The 25,270-nt window shown below is 51.6% G+C and overlaps 1 pseudogene; it reads left to right on the top strand.

Annotated features, from left to right (window-relative positions):
* Positions 1-11,919: 11,919 nt before the first annotated feature.
* On the top strand, positions 11,920-20,369 carry LOC119925362 (annotated as a pseudogene).
* The last annotated feature ends 4,901 nt before the right edge of the window (positions 20,370-25,270 follow it).

Raw genomic sequence — 25,270 nt, 5'->3', positions numbered from 1 at the left:
AAAGAAAATACGGGCAGCAGCGTGAAGTATGGATTGAAGTGGGGAGAGACACGAGGATGGGAGATCAGAGAGGAGGTTGATGCAGTAGTCCAGACGGGATAGGGTGAGAGCTTGAATGAGCAGGGTAGCGGTTTGGATGGAGAAAAAGGGCGGATCTTGGCAATGTTCCGGCGGTGAGACCGGCAGGTTTTGGTGACGGCTTGGATGTTAGGGGTGAATGAGAGAGCGGAGTCGAGGATGACACCAAGGTCGCGGGCCTGTGAGACGGGAAGGATGGTAGTGCCGTCAAGAGAGATGGGAAAGTCAGGGAGAGGGCAGGGTTTGGGAGGGAAGACAAGGAGTTCAGTCTTGGACATGTTGAGTTTTAAGTGGCGGGCAGACATCCAGATGGAGCTGTCCTGAAGGCAGGAGAAGATGCGAGCCTGGAGAGAGGGGGAGAGAGCAGGGGCAGAGATGTAGATCTGGCTGTCATCAGCCTAGAGATGATAGTTGAAGCCGTGGGAGCGAATGAGGTCACCAAGGGAGTGAGTGTAGATCGAGAACAGAAGGGGAGCAGGCACTGAATCAATCAATCGCATTTATTGAGCGCTTACTGTGTGCAGAGCACTGTACTAAGAGCTTGGGAAGTACAAGATGGCAACATATACTTAACCTTGGGGAACCCCAACAGTAAGGGGATGGGAGGGGGAGAAGGAGCCTGCAAAAGAGATTGAGAATGAACGACCGGAGAGATAAGAGGAGAACCAGGAGAGGACAGAGTCTGTGAAGCCAAGGTCAGATAGCCTGTTGAGGAGAAGGGGGTGGTCCACAGTGTCGAAGGCGGCTGAGAGGTCGAGAAGGATTAGGATAGAGTATGAGCCGTTGGATTTGGCAAGCAGGAGGTCATTGGTGACCTTTGAGAGGGCAGTTTCCGTGGAATGTAGGGGACAAGGAGTTCAGTCTTGAAATACGTGACTTGTCCAAGGTCTGAGGCCACTAGCAGGGCAGGGATCCGAACCTAAATCTACTGTCAAACAAGTCTGTGCCCTTTCCACTAGGACACCCTTCTGCTTCTCAGACTAGCAGACAATCTATCCCAACACTTATTACAGTGCCCTGACATAATCAGCACTTAATAAATCCCAACGTAATTGTTAAGATAGCAATAAAATGAACACCCACCGCCCGTCCCCGTCAGTGGGCACCACAGGTCTGAAGCAAATTCCAAGTCTTCTCCAAAAGATGGTCAACTTGACTGGAGTGATAGAATTCCTGCTCCTGGGATTCTCGGAGGTCCGGTAGCTGCAGGTAATCCTTGCGACTCTGTTCCTCCTGGTCTACCTGGCGGCTCTGATAGGGAATCTCCTCATCGTCACTGTCACTGCCCTCGACTGGCGCCTCCACACCCCCATGTACTTCTTCCTCAGGAACCTACCCGTCCTCGACCTCTGCCTCATCGCCGTCACCGTCCCCAAATCCATTCACAACTCTTTGAACCACCATAGAGAAATCTCCCTGCTGGGCTGTACCGTCCAGGTCTTCTCCTTGGTCTGGTTTGCCAGCTCAGAGCTGTTCATCCTCATGGCCATGTCCTACGACCGCTGCGCCACCGTCTGCCGACCTCTGAGCTACGAGGTCGTCATGGCCCCAGGGGCCTATATGAAATGCCGCTGCCTCCTGGCTCAGCAGGGGAGTGTTTGGAAGCTTTTTCTCACTTGGTACCTTCTCCCTGTACTTTTGCAGATCCATCGCGCTTCACCAATTCTTCTGTGATATGTCCTCCTTAGTAAAGGTCTCTTGCTCTGCCAAACACGCAGCCCTTGACGCGATCATGACCACAGGTATCTCTCTGGGGGTGCTGCGCTTGGCCTTCATCGTCGGCTGATATGTATGCATCTTCCGGGTTGTACTCAGAATGCCAGCCCCTGAGGGCCGGCCCAAAGCCTTCTCCTCCTCCTGCCCCACCTTGCCGTCATGGCTGTTTTCTTCACCACGGACTCCTCCTCCCACTCGAAGCCACCGTCCTTCTCCCCCTCTACGCCGGACCTGCTGGTGCCCGTATTCTACACCGTGTTGCCCCCCGGCCTCAACCTCCTCATCTACAGCCTGAGGAACCGCGACGTGAATGCCGCCTCGGGGACGGTCATGAGGGGGCGGTGTCTTTCTCGGAAATAAAACTGGATGCCTCCATAACTGAACTTTCGAAGAGGTAGTGGGCCTGTTTAGGCAACTGGGCACTGGGAAGGTCACTGGCGTTTGAGACTGCCATGCTCAATTGGCACCTCCAGTTTACACCATGGGCCTTATCATAATAATAAAGATGATGGCATTTATTAAGCGCTTACTATGTGCAAAGCACTGTTCTAAGAGCTGGGGAGGTTACAAGGTGATCAGGTTGTCCCACGGGGGGCTCACAGTCTTAATCCCCATTTTACAGATGAAGTAACTGAAGCACAGAGAAGTTAAGTGACTTGTCCAGAGTCACACAGCTGGCAACTGGTAGAGTCGGGATTTGAACCCACGACCTCTGACTTCAAAGCCCGTGCTCTTTCCACTGAGCAAGGCTGCTTCTCATCTTATCATCTCATCTGACCCGAGATGAGATTCATTCCATCGTATTTATTGAGTACTTACTAAGCGCTTATGACACCTTTCATCCTCCTATGGCCACCTGCTCTGGTGGCTCCCCATCCCCACCTCAATCAATCAATGGAATTTATTGAATCCCCACCTTAGTCAATCGATAGTATTTATTGAGTGCTTACTGTGAGCACAGCACTGAACTGAGCACTTAAGAAACCACAGTGCAGTAGAGTAATTGACGCATTCCCTCCCCACAGTGAGTCAACAGCGCAGAAGAATTAATCAATCAATCGTGTTTATTGAACGCTTACTGTGTGCAGAGCACTGTACCAAGTGCATGGGAGAGGACAGCATAACAATGTTACAGACACATTCCCTGCACTCACCGAGACGTCTAGAGGGCGAAACTCCTCACCCTGGGCTTCAAGGCTCTCCATCACCTCGCCCCTTCCTACCTCACCTCCCTTCTCTCCTTCTACTGCCCAGCCCGCACCCTCCGCTCCTCCACCACTAATCTCCTCACTGTACCTCTCTCTCGCCTGTCCCGCCATCGACCCCCGGCCCACGTCATCCCCCGGGCCTGGAATGCCCTCCCTCTGCCCATCCGCCAAGCTAGCTCTCTTCCTCCCTTCAAGGCCCTGCTGAGAGCTCACCTCCTCCAGGAGGCCTTCCCAGACTGAGCCCCTTCTTTCCTCTCCCCCTCGTCCCCCTCTCCATCCTCCCGTCTTACCTCCTTCCCTTCCCCACAGCACCTGTATATATGTATATATGGTTGTACATATTTATTACTCTATTTATCTATTTATTTATCTATTTTACTTGTACATTTCTATCCTACTTATTTTATTTTGTTGGTATGTTTGGTTCTGTTCTCTGTCTCCCCCTTTTAGACTGTGAGCCCACTGTTGGGTAGGGACTGTCTCTATGTGATGCCAATTTGTACTTCCCAAGCGCTTAGTACAGTGCTCTGCATATAGTAAGCGCTCAATAAATACGATTGATTGATTGATTGATTGATTGAAACAGACATAGAACCCACGTTTCCTGACTCTCTATCCTGTGCCTTCACCACTTGGTCGCGCTGCCTCCCTATCTACATCCAGTGTTTTGAAAGTTGGTAGAGAAACAGCCTGGTTTAGTGGAAAGAGCACGGGTTTGGGAGTCAGACGACGTGGGTTCTAATCCCGGCCTTGCCACTTATGACCTGTGTGACTTTGGGCAAGTCACTTAACTTCTCTGTGCCTCAGTTACCTCATCTGTAAAATGGGGATGAAGACTGCTAGCCCCATGTGGGACAAACACATTCCCTTGCATCTGCCTCAGCGCTTAGAACAGTGCTTGGCACACAGTAAGCGCTTAACAAATGCCATCATTATTATTATTATCATCATTGACCTCCTGGCTCCATCTCCCCATACTTCCCACAGGACTCCAAATGTCTTCGTTCTGATCGGGTCAGGGGCACAAGACCAAGCTCGTAGAAGAAGAGGAATAAAGTTAAGGTGGCAACACGTCCTATCTGACTCTGACCTCATTATCCCCTTCCTTTCCATATACCGACCTAGATTCTCTTCATCCTCCTCAGTCTCTTCTAGCTCCATCCCCCCACTATGAGAGGAAGCATCGTGGCCTAGTGGATAGGGCTCGGGCCTGGGAGTTGGAAGGTCCCGGGTTCTAATCCTAGCCCTGCCACTTGTCTGCTGTGTGATCTGGGGCAAGTCACTTAATATCGTCCTCCTCAGTTACCTCATCTGTAAAATGGATATTAAGCCTGTGAGCCCCATTTGGGACAAGGACTATGTCCAACCTGATGTAGCTTTTGTGTACCCCGGCACTTAGTACAGTGCCTGGCGTATAGCACTTAACAATCACCAGAAAAACTTTGAAAAGCAGAGGGTGGGCAGAAGGGTCTCCCCAGTGTTTGAACCTGCGGAATGGAGAAACTGGCCCTACTACAGAACTGTTGACCAACAGTCACTACCCCTTCTTTGTGACATTTCGCTGACCCTCTGAACTATTTGTGAAAGATAAAATTATCACATTTAATGTGTTTTATTAATGATTACATTAATCATTAATTTATGACGCAGCGAGTCCCAGTGGAAAGAGCACAGATCAGAAGGCCTGGGTTCTGATCCCGGCTCTACCACTTGCCTGCTGAGTGACCTTGGGCACGTAACTTCACTTCTCTGTGCCTCAGATCCCTCATCTATGAGAAGGGGATTAAATATTTATTCTCCCTCAAATTGTGAGCTCTACGTGGGACAGGGACAGTGTCTGACCTGATTATCGTGTATTTTCCCCAGTTCTAGGAGCAGTTCTTGGTATCTAATAGGTACTAAAGAAGCAACGTGGCTCAGTGGAAAGAACCCAGGCTTGGGAGTCAGAGGTCATGGGTTCTAATCCCTGCTCCACCACTTGTCAGCTGTGTGACTTTGGACAAGTCAATTGTCTTCTCTGGGCTTCATTTCCCTCATCTGTAAAATGGGGATGAATATCATGATCCCCATGTGGGACAACCTGATTAACTTGTATCCCCCCAGCGCTTAGAACAGTGCTCGGCTGGCACTTCCGAGGTCACTGCTCTCCCCGGGCTCCCCAGATGGGTGCTGAGACTGTGGACCATAGGGGGGTCACCACTGTTTCTCCGCTTGAACTGACCCACCCCTTAGCCGCCTCCATGCTCAGAAGAGGTGCACCCCCGGGGGGCGGGGCGGTAGCGTAGGATCTTTCTCTTTGATCTTCTTGTCCCTCCCCTGCCTTGGGGCCGGGCCAGTTATCTAAAGAAAAAGATAATCGCACTCCGGGGACAGGCCGTTCGGTTCCATAATGACAGAAGTTCACAGGGTCCCATGGGTGGACAGGTCAATTAGTCCATCCCCCTGCCTGCAGATAGTTCTGCTCTCCCACCACCTCTCTGAGACCTCCGTTCCCTCGAGAAAGACAACCTACAGCTTCCCAGGGATGTGCAGCCTGAGGTCTCTCTATATAAGAGGTTTTTCCTTTTGTCTAGCCCTAATTTCTCCTGCTGTGGGCACGTTCACTGCTGAAGGCAGAGAAATAATCACGCAAAGGGAAATGTAGAGATCCAGAGAAAGAGAGATGAAATGGATAGGCAGAGGCAGGAATCAGGAGAGAGATGGAAATAAACAGAGAAGGGGGGTGAGAGACGGAGGGGATTAGAGAAAAAAGCAAAGTGGGAGGCAGTGTGAGAGGTTAGAAGAGGCTATGAAACTTGGTTAGAGTGGCGGCAAGAGCATCAGCAATAGCAGCTCTTCCGTCCTTTCTTTCCTTTTCCCACACACCATGAATTTTATGCCTTCCTGTGGCCTTCAGCCTCAAGCAATTTCGCCCACTCCCTGTGTTTCCAAACCGTGACCTGTGTCCCTCCGTTCCCCACCTTCTTTGAAGCCTCGACCAGGGACCACCAGCCCCTGCAGCCAGGAAGGGTTGCACTCTCCACAGGTTCCTTTCTACCGCGAGGAAATTATGCCTTCAGTCTGACCTGAGTCCTTCTTGCTGCAGTAGAAGACCCCTTACCTTGGGGTGTGTCATCCATGAAGCCAGAGCCCAGGCTTCCAGCCTCGCAGCTCTCTCTCCTTCCCGTGTAATTGGACCGGGGAGACAACAATATAGAGTGCTCTCCAGTGCGCCCGAGAGCATTGGCTCCATGTCTGGCCATCCCACTTCACCCAGGTGAAATTCGGGCTAGACTTGAAGCAGAGACAGGGGGCTGAACCCTAGAACCTGTTGAGGTCCTGTACTTTCCTCAGGATGGCCCTGTGATTCTGGATTGCCCTTAGCTCCTTCCTTTTGGGCAGGGAATTGTCTGTTATTGTTGTATTAAACTCTCCCAGACACTTAGTTCAGTGCTCTGCACAGAGTAAGCGTTCAGTAAATATGACTGACTGTCTGATTGAATGATTGGAACTATAGCTGGATAGGGGCTCGTCCTGATGGGGTGGGGGTGAGAAAGGATTTAGGAGGGTAACTTCCCGTGCTTGCTGGAAGACTCTGACCACTCTTCCCATTTGGGCGTGGCCTGTACCTGAGCTAGGACCACCTTCAAAGCCCTACTAAAAATCACATTTCCTCCAAGAAGCCTTCCATGACTAATCTCTCGTCTCCCCATTGCTATTTTCCTTCCCTACTGTGTCACCTACTCAGTACGTACTTAGTTACCTGATTACCCACTGTCCCTCAGCACTTCATTCATGGATTTAATCTTGTTTATTGAGGGTTTACAGTGTGCAGAGCACTGTACTACGCGCTTGGGAAGTACAAGCCAGCAAATAAACAAATAAATACGGTCCCTACCCAACAACAGGCTCAAAATCTGGAAACACTTATGTACTTATCCTTCCCCTACCTTTAATTTATTTTAATGTCCGACTGCCCTGCCAGATTGTAGATTCTTTGAGGGTAGCGATTATGTATACTCATTTTATTGTGTTCTCCTAAGCGCTTAGTTTGTTGTCCTTCACATGGTAAGTGCCCATTAAATACCTCTGTCGATAAGAGCTACCAATAGGATTCAGTTCTCCAATTCCAGAACTTCCTGGAGGTCTTAATCTCGATCTCATTTTAAGGGTCTGGGGTGGGGGTTGTTGAAGGAGGTCCAACAACCCCTCCAAGAGGCCGGTACGTCCCTCCCCCGCCTCCAGATAGACCGATGCCTAGGACTCCCTAAAAGACCTTAGTCAGGGCGGGGAAAATCCCAATGGCTGGAAAATGGAAGGAGGCCCTCTCCTGGTCTGGGATCTGGGAAGGCGCCGAGGGGTCCCGCACCCCGAGCACTAACCCTTCGGGAGGTCACGGATAGTGATGGAGCCGCCACCGCTGCCGCACCCAGAAGCATGGGGAGGGACTCGATGATTTCTGGCGGACCCTGGCCACCCTTGCCATACTGCACTGAAGGTGCCCACATCCCAGCATCCCCTACGCTCTCCTTCCCTCAGTCTGTCAATCAATGGAGACTTCATTTTGTGCAAAGCACTGTTTTAAGATTTTGGGAGAGTACAGTACAACAGAGTTGATAGGTATATTTCATGCCCACAAGTAATCTATTCTCCGCATTGTCTATGCATCCGCTGAGTGACCGTGGGCAAGTCACTTAACTTCCCTGAACCTCTGTTCCCTCTTCTGTAAAATGGGGATTAAATCCTCCTCCCTCCTATTTAGCTATGAGCCTTATGTGGGTCAGGGACTGTTTCCAGACTGATTAACTTATATCTGCCCCTGCTCTTAAAATAGTGTTTGCCACAAAGAAAGCGTTTAACAAGTACCATAGTTACTATGATTAATTATAAAGAAATTGACAGTCTAAAGGGGAAGACAGATATTGAAATTACTGATAAATTTGTAAATTTCTTTGTATTGAAGTTGGGGTGAATCAAGAGTACAAATCAATTGCAAGGGCGACATAGAAGGGAGAAAGAGTAGGATAAATGAGGGCTTAGTCTGGGAAAGCCTCTTGGAGAAGATGTGATTTCTCCAACGGCTTCAACTACTATCTCTACACTAATGAAACGCAAATCTACATCTCTTCTCCCGCTTTCTCTCCCTCTCTCCAGGCTCGCATCTCCTCCTGCCTTCAGGACATCTCCATCTGGATGTCGGTCCGCCATCTAAAACTCAACACGTCCAAGACAGAACTCCTTATCTTCCCACCCAAACCCTGACCTCGCCCTGACTTTCCCATCACTGTTGACGGCACTACCATCCTTCCCGTCTCACAAGCCCGAAACCTTGGTGTCATCCTCGACTCCGCTCTCTCGTTCACCCCTCACATCCAATCCGTCACCAAAACCTGCCGGTCTCACCTCCGCAACATTGCCAAGATCCGCCCTTTCCTCTCCATCCAAACCGCTACCCTGCTCGTTCAATCTCTCATCCTATCCCGACTGGATTACTGCATCTTATTCGCCTCTGATCACCCATCCTCCTGTCTCTCCCAACTTCAATCTATACTTCAAGCCGCTGCCCGGATCGTTTTTGTGCAGAAACGCTCTGGGCATGTTACTCCCCTCCTCAAAAATCTCCAGTGGCTACCAATCAACCTACGCATCAGGCAAAAACTCCTCACCCTCGGCTTCAAGGCTCTCCATCACCTCGCCCCCTCCTACCTCAGCTCCATTCTCTCCTTCTATATCCCAGCCCGCACCCTCCACTCCTCTGCCGCTAATCTCCTCACCGTGCCTCGTTCTCGCCTATCCCGCCGTCGAGCCCAGGCCCACGTCATTCCCCTGGCCTGGAATGCCCTCCCTCCGCACACCCGCCAAGCTAGCTCTTTTCCTCCCTTCAAAGCCCTACTGAGAGCTCACCTCCTCCAGGAGGCCTAGGCCTTCCCAGACTGAGCCCCCTACTTCCTCACCCCCTGCTCCCCCTCCCCACCCCCCAACCTTACCTCCTTCCCCTCCTCACAGCACCTGTATATATGTATTTATGTTTGTACGTATTTATTACTCTATTTATTTATTTATTTTGCTTGTACATATTCAATCTATCTATTTTACTTTGTTAATATGTTTTGTTTTGTTGCCTGTCTCCCCCTTCTAGGCTGTGAGCCCGCTGTTATGTAGGGGCCGTCTCTATATGTTGCCAACGTGTACTTCCCAAGCGCTTACTACAGTGCTCTGCACACAGTAAACGCTCAATAAATACGATTGAATGAATGAATGAATGATTTTAGTAAGTCTTTGAAGACAGAGGCGAGTGTGGCGGGGGAGACGGGGCATATCTCGGAAGGCCATCTCAATCCCTCTCCTCTTTTCTCCTCTGCTTCATTCCCTCTGCTCAGACCTAGAGCCCCTCTACCCACCGAGGTTCCAGGAGAGTTCCCTGAAGAGTTTGTTTCCCTGCATTCTGGGAGCCGGGAGTCCGGTTAGAGACCCGGCTCTGCAAAGAGCACGCCTTGATACCTCGGGCAAGTCACTCAATTTCTCTGGACCCATTTCTTCCATCGCGAAACGGGCGTGAGGCGAATCAAATCCTGGAGAAGGAAGCGGTGGGTTCCTTCCCTGTTAAGTCTCTGGTAGGTGAATAGCCAAGGGCAGACAAAGGTTTCGATATTTCGCCTTAATCAATACATTAGACTTTCATTTCTTCCCCGCCCCTCTCCCTCCCCCGCCCCCCGGCCCCTCTTCCCCCTGATCTTTCCTGCTCCTCTCTCTTCCTTTCCCCCGCTGCAGGGCAGGGCTGACGGAGTGGTCGGGACTTCGGAGCCATCTGCTGGGGGAAGGGAAGGGACACGTCGGGGCGCCTCGGTGATGCCGCGGGAGGAGAATGGGTAGAAAGAAGTGGGTAGGAAAGAAGAGAAGGGGGACGGATGCAGGCAGATTTATTTGTCCCAATCTGTCGCGAAGAAAGCAGAATCCCCCTCCGGGGAGGAAATTCACCACCTATAATGTTGGTGCTGTACCTCGCTCCTGCGCACCTTACACACACACACACACACACGCGCGCGCGCGCGCGCGCACATGCGCGCACACGCACATGCACACACGCGCACACACACACACGGGCGCACACACACCTATTCTTCAATACTTCTTGCTGCATCACTCTCCCACATCTTGGCCCTCAACAAAGCACACACCCTCAGGAATTGTTGGAGCTTCTCCTCTTTTCTCCGGCTAAGGAATAGCATCTCCTCTCCATCCTGCCCACGGCACACAACCCATCACAACCTCCGGGGACAGGAATACAAGAGTGGTTAGCCAACTTTCTCAAAATCACACCGCACTGAGCAGGAAGTTTTTTCATGCAAAGACCCCGGGCTGGAAAAGCCCTCGAGAGGTCATCCCGTCGTGCCCTTTGTCTTCAGACAAATTTCGACTAGCCACATTGATTGACCACTACTGAGTGCTAGGGAGAGTAAAGAGTAGCAAGACGCATTTTCCTTGTCCTCAAGGAGTTTAATGGGAGAGACAGAAAAACTATTTACACTTTCCTAGTAGGCGTGTCCAGTGAATAGCAATCGCACTTCCCCACCTCTGGAAGTGTTTTTTTTTCCTATCTAACATTAATCCTTCCTGCTGCAAAACAGATCCTTTCCTCTGTCTTGCCCTCTGGGGCTGAGGGTGGACTTAGTGGTCTGTCTCCTTCTCTTCTGGCCCCTAGACAATCCTAACTCCTTCGGAACCTCGGGAACCTCGGAGAGCAGACCCCGTGGGTCTGGACTCGGGTCGGACCGGAAACAAGCATTGGGGAGGGAGGGGAGCCCGGAGGGTCCCCTCGGCCCGGGTGTCATCTGACCAGAGCGGGCTGGTCCCTGTCTCCCGCCCACCCTGCTCAGCCACTGGCCACTCCATCTGTCATCTCGCCTCCCCTCCGGCCGTCCACCCCTAAGGGGGTGGGGTCCAAGACTCCCCCCACAGAGGGAGGGAGGAGGGGAGAAATCAAAACCGAGCTGCGTGCGTTCACGAGCAGAGCCGAGGACTTGACCACGGCCCTGGTTCTGAAAGTTCAGCCTCAGGCCTAACGGCTCCTGAAGCAGAGGCATAACTGTGGGGACCGTGACCGGCAGCCGGATAGCCGGAAGGTCACGGAACCAGGAACTGTGGACAAGGGACACGGCCTGGCGGGGGAGGGGTGATAATCAGCTAGAATCTGGAACAGGATGGTTCCGGGGAGCTCGGTCTTCTAGCCCTGCTGCGGGGCCAGGAGAAAGCCGGCGGTCGCCTTTGCTGCCACTAAAGGTGCGTTCAGCCAGATTCAGGCGTCCTGTTGCTCGGAGTGACGAGGGCGGGGGGTTGGCAGTGGTGAAATGAAGAGGGACGGCGGGGGATCGGTCGGGCCGAAATAAAGGGGGTAGGAGCTGCTGAAGGTAGCCGATCAGCCAAGGGAATGGGGGAGAGTTTCTTACCCCAGCACCATAATGCAGTCGAGAAGTGGGGGATGGGAGAAACTAGGCAATTCTGTCCTTCAGGCAGGAGGGGGTGAAGGATTCTGCTTTAGCATCCAGGACTGCAGAGCGGGAGACTGAGGCCCTGAGAGGTTGATCAACTTGTCCAAGGCCATACAGAATGACCACCCAGACAGAGTGGGCACGTGTGTAAGACTACCTTGACACATTCCCCAAAAGTCCACCTTTAACCTCGTTGCCTCTTTGACCTCCCTGGCCATATATGGGGAAGGTGTTTCGTTGGGGGAGACCGGGAGGGGATTGGAAATCTCGGTGCAGGCACTAGAAAAGGAGAACCATCTCCTCTGTGGTGCCAGGAGAGGAACTACCCAGATGCTCCAAGTTATCCAAAGGACAAATTTTTCCCTGATCAGAGACTTCCAGGTCATCGTGATTGAGGAGGAGACACTGCAGGGCCACCTGTAGCCCCCTTCATTGTGGAGTGGGCGTGAATGGGGCTGGTGGTCAGTGCTGGCTTCTGTCCATCTACTCTCCCAGCAGTTCCTCAAGCACATATGGGGGCAGGAGTTCGAGGACTCTGGGTTCTATTCCCCACTGAAAACATATTTTGTGACTTGGACCAAGTTACCGTCCTCTGAGTCTTAGTTTCCATACCAGGGAAGCGGAGTTCGCCAGACCAGAAACTAGGACCCGACCCCAAGACAAGACGAGAGGGAATTGGGCGGCTGGGGGAGAGTTTGTGGCTTTGAGCGTATCTGTAGGCAGGAGGGTTGGGGTGTGGTGGGGAGTCGATCACAGTGTAAATCCAGGGAATAAAGGTGTTGGGTTTGGGGGAAGCTATGTGCTCGCCATCCTCGAAATCTGAGCAATTATTCCTCAACTGCAGCAAGTGAGATTCGAGTCAGACAGCCAGAAGAACATTCTGCCATCGGGGAAAGCTATTGCTAAAGTTGGTCTTTGCCTGGACGTTGGGGGAATTTCACATTATGATGATTTGTGGACATCCGACGTGGAGGCAGAAAGCTCTAGGCACCCAGGGGTAGCCTTCGATTCCCAGGTAGGTCTACTGTGAAAGGCTGGGAAATTTGACCCTATCACCCTCTGCATCTCCGTACACCAGAAACCCTCCCCGGGGAGGCATCCTATTTAAGATCTTGGGGAACAGAGGATATTTGTGGGTAATTTAGCTGCTCTTCTGCACCGAATAGGACAAACGGGGTGTGTGTGTGTGTGTGTCTGTGTGTCTGTGTCTGTGTCTGTGTGTCTGTGTTGGGGAGAAGGGGTTGTGTGTGAAAATGGGAGTGTCTTTGTGTATGTGTGTATTTGTGAGAGTATGTCTATGTTGTGAGTGTGTGCTGTAACGGTGTATTTGAGCCCTGAAAATCTGGGAAATTCTTCCTGTTGTCTAACTTCTATCTGACATATTGCCAGGAGGTATGGAGAATGATAGAGTGTTCTATTAGTCGGGTACGAGAACAGCTGGTGAATCCTAAATTTAGAGGAGGTAGAGGGAGAGAGAATCTGGGATCAGGATCCTGAGTCAGAAACTTCCCCAGAGAGAGGAGACTCAGGAGCCTTCATTGGTTTTCATGGAGAGGGGTTATGAAAGAAGAGAGGAGCATTTGGCTGGGGTCAATGCAGATAGCGTTGGCAAATAAACTACCAGCCCATGCATCTCACCAGAAAGCAGCCGACCACATGCTCTCTGAACCAAGCAGTGTGGCTCAGTGGAAAAAGGACGGGCTTTGGAGACAGAGGTCATGGGTTCAAATCCCGGCTCCACCAATTGTCAGCTGTGTGACCTTGGGCAAATCACTTAACTTCTCTGTACCTCATTTACCTCATCTGTAAAATGGGGATTAAGACTATGAGCCCCCCGTGGGACACCCTGATCACCTTGTAATCTCCCCAGCGCTTAGAACAGTGCTTTGCACATAGTAAGCGCTTAATAAATGTCATTATTATTACTATTATTATTATTATTTTTATCCAAGGTCACTTTAATTTAATCCCATTGCATTGAACCTGTGAAATGAGTCGCTTGCAGATTATCCTATAGGTCGAGTTTGGACACTCGCCCACTGGCGTACGGTAACACTCTCTGCTAGGGAAGCAGAACAGCTGTCTAATCCATTTGTTTAATTACCAGGAACCTTTGGGCAAGGAGTGAAATTATTACTGCATTTACGGCAGCATGGCTTAGTGGAAAGAGCACTGGCATGGAAATCAGAGGACGTGGGTTCAATACTGTTTCTGCCGCATGTCTGCAGTGTGACCTTGGGCAAGCCAATTCACTTTTCTGTGCCTCAGTTGCCTCATCTCTAAAATGGGGTTTATGACTGTGAGCCCTACGTGGGACAACCTGATTATTTTGTATCTACTCCAGGGCTTAGAATTGTACTTGGCACATAGTATTTTATAATTCTCAATGAATGCTAATTGCTAACGTCTCTCGATGATGTCATCACCTGCTTATTTTTTGCCATCACATAGTAATTGTTTTCTGCTCTCTGTGATATCAACACTGCTTATTTTATTATTGCTATAGCATGTAAATTGTTAACCACCCTCTGTGATGTCATCATCTACTCAGATCATTGCTACTGTGTTATTGCTACTGCATTTCAATTGTTAACCTCCCGCTGTGCTGTCTTTTTCCTTGCTGTCCTCACCATGAACTATCAATTCCCCTGCTCCCAACAGCCATTCCCATTCCTCACCTTCCCCGTTTGTTCTCCCACCCAGCTCTTTCCCTCCCTTTCCCCCACCACACCCTCCCCCTAACCCCCTACCTAGGATCCCTCCGTACCAGCGCCAACCCTCAACTCCTCCCTCCCAGCCCCCTCCCTCCCCTCCTCCCCGGCCCACACCATTCCTGTTCTCCTTTCTCATCGCCATCCCTCTTCCCACTCTCCCCTCCCATGTCCCCGACAACTCATCCCAATCCAAAACCGCCACAACCCTCGCACCCTTCCCATTCCCTCCCCTCCCTCCACAGCTGCTACCAAGTGTGACCTTCGGAACCCCCGCTCCTTTATAGGGAAACTCCCTTTCATCCTGGACATATTCTTTTCCAGCTCTTTACTCCTCCTCGCCCTAACTGAATCATGGCTGTCTACGGACGACACAGTCTCTTCTGCTGCTCTCTCTAGTGGAGGCTTCTTCTTCTCTCCCTCCTCCAGACTCCTCGGAAAAGGAGGTGGTGTCGGTTTCCTTCTCACTCCCCAATGTCGCTTTCACACTATCCCTCCTCCCCCTTCCCTTTCCTTTTCTTCCTTTGAAGCCCAAATTATTCGTCTCTACCACCCCCTCCAGATTCTTGTAGCCGTCATCTACCGCCACCCCGGCCCCACATCTACCTTCTTTGACGATTATGACAGCTTTCTCACCTTCCTTCTCTCCTTTTCCATTCCCATTCTGATCCTCAGAGACATCAACATTCACATGTATGTCCCTGGTGACTCCTCTGCCGCCCACCTTCTATCTCTCCTTGATGCTGCCAACCTCTTCCTCCACCTCACCTCGCCCACTCACCAACTCAGTCACACCCTCGGCCTCATAATTTCCTACCGCTGCACTATCTCCACCCCCACCAACTCTGAAATCCCACTGTCTGATCATAACCTTTTCACCTGCCTCTTCACTCACACTCCTCTCACCTGTAAATCCATACTACTACCTCACAGAGACCTCTGCTCACTCGACCCCATCCATCTTAATGAGCGCCTCACACCCCACCTCGCCTGTCTTTCCTCTCTACCCAGTCTTGATGATCAGAATACTGCCCTCAACTCTATCTCCTCTACTCAGCTCGACTCGCTCACTCCCCCTTCCCTTTGCCACTTTCGTAGCGCTAACCCACAGGCCTAGATCATTGCCACTGTCAGCCTCCTTCGCTCTTAAACCGGAGCTGCTGAACGCTCCTGGCGAATGTCTAACCAGCCAGCCAACCTCATTCACCTCAGATTTATCCTTTCCTGCCTTAACTCTGCCCTCTCCTCTGCCAGAAAAAAACTATTTCTCCTTCCTTATTGACACCCATGCCCATCATCCCCGTCAGCTCTTCCGTACATTTAACTCCCTTCTCATTCCCCCTGTTCCTCCCCCTCCTCCTTCCCTCACCCCCAGAGATCTGGCCCCATACTTCATTAGTAAAATTAAATCCATCAGGTCTGAGCTCCCCTAAGTCACTCCTTCCCCCTTTTCCAACCCCCCTGCCTTCAACCCTCTCCGCTACTCTCCCATTCTTCCCAGCAGTATCCTCAGATGAGATCTCCTCCCTCCTCTCAAGTGCTACTCCGGCCACCTTTGCCTCTGACCCCATTCCCTCTCATCAATCAATCAATCAATCAATCGTATTTATTGAGCGCTTACTATGTGCAGAGCACTGTACAAAGCGCTTGGGAAGTACAAATTGGCAACACATAGAGACAGTCCCTACCCAACAGTGGGCTCACAGTCTAAAAGGGGGAGACAGAGAACAGAACCAAACATACCAACAAAATAAAATAAATAGGATAGAAATGTACAAGTAAAATAAATAAATAAATAAATAGAGTAATAAATATGTACAACCATATATACATATATACAGGTGCTGTGGGGAAGGGAATGAGGTAAGATGGGGGGATGGAGAGGGGGACGAGGGGGAGAGGAAAGAAGGGGCTCCATCTGGGAAGGTCTCCTGGGGGAGGTGAGCTCTCAGCAGGGCCTTGAAGGGAGGAAGAGAGCTAGCTTGGCGGATGGGCAGAGGGAGGGCATTCCAGGCCCGGGGGATGACGTGGGCCGGGGGTCGACGGCGGGACAGGCGAGAACGAGGTACGGTGAGGAGATTAGCGGCAGAGGAGCGGAGGGTGCGGGCTGGGCAGTAGATGGAGAGAAGGGAGGTGAGGTAGGAGGGGGCGAGGTGATGGAGAGCCTTGAAGCCCAGGGTGAGGAGTTTCTGCCTGATGCGCAGATTGATCGGTAGCCATTGGAGGTTTTTGAGGAGGGGAGTAATATGCCCAGAGCGTTTCTGGACAAAGATAATCCGGGCAGCAGCATGAAGTATGGATTGAAGTGGAGAGAGACACGAGGATGGGAGATCAGAGAGAAGGCTGGTGCAGTAGTCCAGACGGGATAGGATGAGAGCTTGAATGAGCAGGGTAGTTGTATGGATGGAGAGGAAAGGGCAGATCTTGGCAATGTTGCGGAGCTGAGACCGGCAGGTTTTGGTGACGGCTTGGATGTGAGGGGTGAATGAGAGAGCGGAGTCGAGGATGACACCAAGGTTGCGGGCTTGTGAGACGGGAAGGATGGTAGTGCCGTCAACAGAGATGGGAAAGTCAGGGAGAGGACAAGGTTTGGGAGGGAAGACAACTCTCTCCTCGACTCCCTCCAGTCTGGCTTCCGTCCCCTACATTACACCGAAACCGCCCTCTCAAAGGTCACCAATGACGTCCTGCTTGCCAAATCCAACGGCTCCTCCTCTATCCTAATCCTCCTCGACTTCTCTGCTGCCCTCCACACTGTGGACCACCCCCTTCTCATCACCACGACATCCAACCTTGTCTTCACAGACTCCGTCCTCTCCGTCCTCTTATCTCTACAGCCGTTCATTCTCAGTCTCCTTTGCGGGCTCCTCCTCCCCCCCATCCCCTTACTGTAGGGCTTCCTCAAGGTTCAGTTCTTGGTCACCTTCTGTTCTCTATCTACACTCACTTCCTTGGTGAACTCATTAGCTCCCACGGCTTCAACTATCATCGCTACGCTAATGACACCCAAATCTACATCTCTGCCCCTGCTCTCTCTCCCTCCCTACAGGCTCGTTTCTCCTCCTGCCTTCAGGGCATCTCCATCTGGTTGTCTGCACACCATCTAAAACTCAATATGCCCAAGACTGAACTCCTTGTCTTCTCTCCCCAACCCTGCCCTCTCCCTGACTTTCCCGTCACTGTAGACGACACTAACATCCTTCCCGTCTCACAGTACCACAACCTTGATGTCATACTCGACTCTGCTCTCTCGTTCATCCCTCACATCTAGTCCGTCACCAAAACCTGCTGGTCTCACCTCTGCAACATCACCAAGATCCGCCCATCCTCCTGTCTCTCCCCACTTCAGTCTATACTTCACACTCCTGCCCGGATCATTTTGCACAGAAAAGCTCTGGGCATGTTACTCCCCTCCTCAAAAATCTCCAGTGCCTACCAGTCAACCTACGCATCAGGCAAAAACTACTCACTCTCGACTTCAAGGCTCTCCATCACCTCGACCCTCCTACTTGACCTCCCTTCTTTCCTTCTACAGCCCAGCCCGCACCCTACACTCCTCTGCTGCTAACCTCCTCACTGTGCCTCGTTCTCGCCTGTCCCGTCGTCAACGCCCGGCCCACGTCCTCCCCCTGGCCTGGAATGCCCTCCCTCCACACACCCACCAAGCTAGCTCTCTTCCTCCCTTCAAAGACCTACTGAGAGCTCACCTCCTCCAGGACGCCTTCCCAGACTGAGCCCCATCTTTCCTCTCCCCCTCCCCACACCCCGCCCTACCTCCTTCCCCTCCCCATAGCACCTGTATATATGTTTGTACAGATTTATTACTCTATTTATTTTACTTGTACATATTTACTATTCTATTTATTTTGTTAATGATGTGCATCTAGCTTTACTTCTATTTATTCTGGTGACTTGACACCTGTCCACATGTTTTGTTTTGTTGTCTGTCTCTCCCCTCTAGACTGTGATCCCGTTGTTGGGTAGGGACCGTCTCTATATGTTGCGAACTTGTACTTCCCATGCGCTTAGTACAGTGCTCTGCACACAGTAAGCTATCAATAAATACGATTGAATTGAATTGAATTGAATAGTAAGCACTTAACAAATACCATAATAATAATAATTATTATTGCTTACCATGTACCAAGCACTGTTCTAAGTAATGGGGTAGATACAAATTAATCAGGTCCCTGTCCCTCATGGGGACAACAGTGTAAGTAAGGGGGAGAGCAGGTATTTAATTCCTATTTCACAGTTTAAGAAATGGACGAACAGAGACGTTAAGTGATTTGCTCAAGATCACACAGCGAGCTGTTAGGAGACCCCGGATTAGAACACAGCTCCTCTGATTCTCAAGCCCAACCTCTTTCTGCTAGTCCATGGTGTTTCTCATGAGTGAACATGTATATATCCTCTTGGTCTCTTTAGGCTATTCACTCTCGGAGGTCAGGGGCCACAGCTTTGTAGCTGGATAAAACTCTAGCAGATAGCTTGTAGAGTATCATTAATAATTTTCAGGTGAGGAGGAGTCAGTAAAAGAGAGGAGGAGAGTGTGAAGGTCGGGGAGGAAGAGAAAAATGACGAGGCTAGAAGGAGGAGGAGAAGCATGCAGAGGAGGGGAAGAAAAAGGAAGAGGAGGAAGAAGAGGGAAGGAAGTAATAAGTGAAGGGAAAGAAAGGAGAGGAAGGCAAAAACGTAGTCTCTAGGATAGTCTGATCTAGGAGTCAGGAAATCTAGGTTCCCTCCCCCACCTCTGCCACTGGTTCGCTGTGTGGCTTTTAGCAAGTCACTTAATCTTTCTGCTTTTTCATCTGTAAAACGTGGAGAAACACCACCCCTGCCTTTCCGTCACTTTCAGAGATGTGGCAAAAATAATAACAGTATTGATGATGGTGATGAAAAAAAATAATAATAATTTGTGTTAAGGGCTTTCTATGTGTCACACTGTACTGACGCTGGGGTAGATAGGGTTTATCAGGATAAACTGGATAAAAACAAGTTAGTGGTTGCATATATTCTACAAAGCGCAAGCCAAACCTGCACCCTGACCAAATCCTCTCTGGACTGCCTCGGGTAGGCAGAGGTGATTGGAACCATTCCCTTCCTCCCTCTGGAGGCCCCGAGCCCGCCGCATCCCCCAAACTGGAGGCGTGGGATATTTTTGCGGGGGAGACCAGGGACGTCGAGACCATAAAGCGGTTTAGGTGGAGTGGAGTGAGCAGACCAACCGACGTGATTTCCTCGCTGGTTGGTCTCCAAAGGCAGGATGTCCGCGCAGTCTGCGGTGGCTGATTGCTTTCCGCGGGGAGTCGAAGCTGGTGATCTTCCTCAGCTTCTGCCGCCCTCTAGTGCTGAGTTATTAACTCTCGCTGATTTCTCTGTCCCAGCGTCCACAGATGCTACAGGTTTTCGGGGAAGCCGCCCCCTTGGCAGGGAGTCGCCCTCGGCCCACAAGAAGAAGAAAAGAAGCAGGAGCGCGGGGACTGGGAGGCCTGGTCGAGGCACGCCACAGCCTTGAATAGCAGGAGGAGGAGGGCAAGAAAGGGAAAGGGGACGAGGCTAACGGGGAGGACCAGAGGCCGAGGCTCAAAAGTAGGGGGCCAAAGAAGAAGTGGATGACCAAGGTGAGGCTGGAGCGCTTCCGGGCGCCGAGGGTCTAGACGAACGCCCGTGAGCGGACCCTCATTCACGGACTGAATGATACGCTGGACAGCTTGCGCAGGGTCGTGTCCTGCTACTCCAGAACGCAGATGCTCTCCAAGATCGAGGCCCTTAGCTTGGCCAGAAATTACATCTGGTCCTTGTCCGAGGTGCTGGAGACGCGCCAGGCCCCGGAGGGCAAAGGCTTTGCTGAAATGCTCTTCAGAAGACTGTCCCACCCCACCAGCATCCTCGTCCTAGCTGCCTCCAGCTGGTCCTACATCCCGGCCGGGCCAGAGACCCTCGCGACGAGAAGATGCCGTCGGCCGACTCCGCCCCGCCTGCTCCCAGCTTGGTCTACCAGTTGCCCGGGATCCCCAGCCCGCCCTATGGGCTTCTCAAAGCGCCCCCGCCTACACCTCAAGCCTCCCTCTTTCAAGGGCCAGGGAGAGGCCTGCTTCGGGGTTTTTCTGCCCTGTACCCCTCCAGCCTTCGCAGGCCCCCTCCCGCAGCCGCTCAGCATAAGAGGAAACTTCATCCTGAAGTAGGGTCAAGGTCCCGGTCTAGACAAGGCTTTCACCTTCCGGGATCCCTAACCCGCCGGGAATCTGGACCGGGCACACGGACCCGCCGTCCACTTCCCGTAGGCCTCCCCGTGTTATGAGATCCCTGTCCAGGTGGGGCCCTACGATCGCTATTCGTACCCCGGAGCGTGGGCGCAGCGCAACGTCATCTTCAGCGACGAGTGACGGGGGTTGGGGAGGGTCCGAAGTCCAGGGGCAAAGGGACCTGATTCGCTGAGGCCGCGAGCATAGGATCTTCCAGAATATTCTAATAATGATAATGATAATAATGGTAATAATAATAATAATAATAATAATAATAATAATAATAATGGCATTTGTTAAGCGCTTACTACGTGCCAAGCAGTCTTTATCCCCATTTTACAGATGCGCTTATTGAGGCACAGAGAAGTTAAACGACTTGCCCAAGGTCAAACAGCTGACAAGTGGCAGAGCTGGGATTAGAACCCTTGACCTCTGACTCCCAAGGTCATGTTCTTTCCCCTAAGCCACGCCGCTTCTCATCCCCTGACTTCACTCCTCTCCAGAGCGCCAGGGCCGGGGGCTTCCTGGACGAATTCCCTGGGGAGGAAATAATCTGGCCTAACCGACCCGCCCAAGAAAACGTCCCGCGCCCCAGCTTTTCTGGGTCTGAACTGTCGGATATTTCGGTACGGAGCAGCTGCGGCAGTCGGACCCGAGTCAGACTCCCATTCCTGATTTCAGAACGGTACTGGGGTTAGGGGGAGGTGTTTCCGCCCTAGTAACTTGGAGTCTAACTTGGGTGAATTGATTCGCATGCAGGCCTCCATCCCGCTCACAGTCCGTGTGAGCAGCCAGCTTTTTCGAACAAACCACCTGAACCCTCATCCCCCCAGCCCCAGGGGAGTCAGCGAGACCAACTCACCCTTGCCCCTATCTTCGTGCCAGAGAGGGAACTCCGATGGTCTCGAGGGCGCGACCTGTGTGGGGAAGAGGGGTTCAGACCAAGTCCACCTAGTCATTTCCCAGAGATCCCTCTTTGTCTTCTCTCTCTCTTCACACCCGATCTGAAATAAAATCTATCAGTGTGGATACGTGGATAGCATATGGGTCTGGGAGTCAGAAGAGCTGGGTTCTAATCCCAGCTCTGCCATTTGTCTGCTGTTCGATCTTGGGTGAATCACTTAACTTCTCTGTCCCTCGGTTTCCTCACCTGTAAAATGGGGATTAAGATTGTGAGCCCCATGTGGGACAGGGTCAGAGTCCACCCTCATTATCTTGTATCTACCCCAGTGCTTAGTACAGTTCTTGGCACATAGTAAGCACTTAGAAATGCTATCATTATTATTATTATCATATGATCCCCCAGAAAACCCCATTTGCATTTTCCTTACTCCAATCCCCAACCTCACCCTATCCCTGAGAAGGTCCAGACCCTCGTTGGTTTCAGCCTCTATAGTAGGGCTGAGATACCGCAGCCTGGATGTTGGCAAATGAAACTGCTTCCCGCTCTCTCCACGCATGATGGCTATTAGACTATTTCACTCTACACCCCAAACCAGCTCTCAGACCTCCTTAGCTTCATCTCCCCTGAGGCTTTTCCTTATTTCACCCTGTTTCTACTGAAGTCCAACTTCTCCCCATCCCCTCCCGACACTCTGGGCCCAGGCGGGGGTGGGGGGTGGGGTGGAAGGAGGGACTGGTGGTGGTGGTGGAAGCTACATATTCAAAAGTTTTCCTCCAACTGACCCTGGTCATTTGAAAGCGGCCTTGGTGGTGAATGCCCAGCACAGCAATTTCCATAGCTGAATCCCTCAAAAAAACAAGACTTAGAGGAACTGGTGACGAGCAATCTACAAGGCTAATTTTCTTTGTGTCAAGACTGGTAGGTGATGTTTGTGTTCCGGATATTTCTGAAAAGTTATTTACTTAATTCATTGATATTTTTATATCAATTTATATCCTGTTCGTATTAGTACTCCAGTAGATACCACCTCACCCGGTGATTTTATGTTTAAGGGCAAGGTAACGTTTCCGTTCTGATTTCCTATTGCGCAGAGCTCCTAGATATTTTTGGAATAATTTTACGCAGATTAAGTTGAAGGCCACGTCTCGGATCTCCTTACGACTTTTCCGAGTCTCTAGGGGGGAATGGGAAGGGGAAAGGGGGAGGTGTGGGGGTGGGGAGGCTCGAAGAGCGGGAGGTGGCTGGCTTCGTTCCCGCACTAAGGGTTTAGCCCTGTTGTAAAGGAGAGACGCGTCTTGGAGAACCAATAAAGTGTAGATCTTGTTTAGATTAGAGCCTGAAAGGAACTAAAAACTCGGATCTGCTGTTCTCTGGAATGGAGCCACCCTCAGGTCTTGAGCCCGTAAAGACGGGATGGTGGTAGAGTCCACGCTTACACAGTCAAAGCAGTGACTTCGCGGCGCTCACATCCTCTGGAGGGCAGACCTAACTCCAATTTCCTCGTTCTCCTAGAACGCTATCTTTAAGTTAAGGGGTTGGGCTTGGAGATTGGAACAATGATAATAATGATAATAATAATAATGGTATTTGTTAAGCTCTCACTATGTGCCAGTCATTGTACTAAGCACAGGAGTGGTTACAAACAAATCGTGTTGGACATAGTCCCACTCTAACGTTGGGCTCACAGTCTCAGTCCTCATTTTACAGATGAGGTAACTGATTCCCAGAGAAGTGAAGTGACTTGCCCAAGGTCACATAGCGGAAAAATTGCGGATATGGGATTTGAATTCACCATCTTCTGACTCCCAGGCCAGGGCTCTAGCCACTACACCAGGCCAGCTCTGTCCTCGTTCGGGGTCTCCAGGTGGAGGTGGGGGTTCGTAGGTGCGCCCAGGGAAAAGGGGTGTGGGGGGCGTCTCTCCAAGCCCTTAAATCCCGGACTGCCCGGGCGGAGTCCGAACCTGCTCCCTCTGCCCCTAGGCTCTGACCTTAGCTCTGCCTTAGGCCCCACCAGCCCCAGTGTTGGCCGCCCCGGCCGGTCCTGAGCAGCTCCCTCCCACCCCAGGGCGGACAGTGAGGCCGAGGCAGCCCCTGGCCCGGTGTCATGTGTCGGGGGTGGCACTTTTACGTAGCTCTGGGCTTGTAGAACCACCCTCCCACCCCGCCCTACCCGGTTCCCCTCCACTCCCTTTCCCGCCTGCCGCCAGCCTGCAGGACGTCCCCAGTGCCTAGCCCCCCAGGACCCTGTGACGGGATCGGCAATGTCCCGTATTTCTGCAAGAGGGGCTAGGGAATGTTGGGGGCGCTATAGATCGCTCCAAAGGGGGATGGGGAGGGAAGATGGGGGGTGGGACAAGGAGGAGAGGTGAGTTGGGGGAAGGGAAAACGTAAGTGCTTTCACGGAAATGCAGTTTAGCGAGTAAAATGGTCCAAGAGGAGAGGGGAAATGGAGAAAGGGAGATAAAGTTAGTTAATGGTATTTATTCATTCATTAATTCAATCAATCGCATTTATTGAGCGCTTACTGTGTGCAGAGCACTGTACTAAGCGCTTGGGAAGTACAAGTTGGCAACATATAGAGACGGACCCTACCAACTCTTACTGTGTGCAATGAACTGTATATGTACCTAGGAGAGTACAATATATCAATTAACAAATACATTCCCTACTCACAACGAAGGTTGTTGGGAGCAGTGTAGCAGAAGGGCTGGGCGGAGAAAGCGAGGAGAAGGTTGACAGAAGTAGGCCGACAGACGACCAAGGACAACACCCCTCTTTCCTGATGGGCAGGAAACCTGGCTGTGATTAGGCTAGCTTGGCTCGACCTCTAGCCCTACATCGATTCTCCAAGTTCCTTCCGACTCCGGGGGCTGCGGCTGCAGTGTGAGAGTTCGATGGTAGACTGGCAGTGGCGAGGGCACTAACAAAAATGGCCGGGGAAGCCTATGCTATCCCTTTCCTTAGAGAAACCCCATCAGCGGAGGCGGGAAGAAGAATGGTCCCAAGGAGCAGGGGGATGGACAACAATAATAATGATAATAATTATTCTGGTATTTTAAAAAATCTTACTATGTGCTAAGGACTGTTCAAAAAGCTGAGGTAAATTGAAGGTGATCAGGTGGGACTCAGTCCCTGTCCTTCATGGGACTCAGAATCTTGATCCTCATTTTACAGATGAAGTAACTGAGGCAAAGAGAAATTAAATGATTTGCCCAAGCTCAAACAGCAGACATGTGGCAGAGCCGGGATTAGAACCTATGCCCTCTGACTCTCAGGCCCGTTCTCTTTCCACTAGGCTATGACTCCCGTAAATTCAGGAGAAGGGGCGGTGGGAACCGAAGCCTGCCTTATGGCCCAGATGGAGACCACAAAGAAGAACGAGGTGGGTTGCGAGGTTGGAAGGGGACGGAATGACGCTGACGCGGTGCCCTCTCCTCGCTGCCCCCGTTGTCCCAGACTCAGGTGCTGAAACGGAGCGTGAAACTCCGAACATCTGCCGCCCCTGTTCCGCTGAGCTACGGCGGCCGCTCCTGGGCACAGCTGGCAACCGGTCAGCGGGAGGCTGCTATTTCCGGGACCCGCGTTCCCAGGGAACAGGGAGCAGCTGGGCTTCGGCACCAGGGATCCGGGGTAACGGGGACAGCATTGGATCGGGCTGATTCCTCCTCCGAAAAGAGCCTGGGCGCGGTGACAGGGGAAAGGTGATGTTTGAGGGATGTAAATCCTCTCTCAGTCAAAGAGATTCTCCGAATCAGAGCTCAGGAGGAGTTGCTTCAGGGTTTCCTCGCCCGTCCCCTCTCCCTCCCCCACTTCCAGGCCCGAGCTGGTCTGGATCTCCCAAAGGCCTTCCTGTTGTCTAACCTCAATCCCTTCTACTGCACCCGACGCCCGTTCCGTTCTCCTGAACAAGAATGGAACCAGCTCTTTTCCCCGCACC

This window comes from Tachyglossus aculeatus, chromosome 3 (assembly GCF_015852505.1).
Source record: "Tachyglossus aculeatus isolate mTacAcu1 chromosome 3, mTacAcu1.pri, whole genome shotgun sequence".
Taxonomy (NCBI): domain Eukaryota; kingdom Metazoa; phylum Chordata; class Mammalia; order Monotremata; family Tachyglossidae; genus Tachyglossus; species Tachyglossus aculeatus.
The sequence above is the reverse complement of the archived record's forward strand: the minus strand, read 5'-3'. Positions and strand labels throughout refer to the sequence as shown.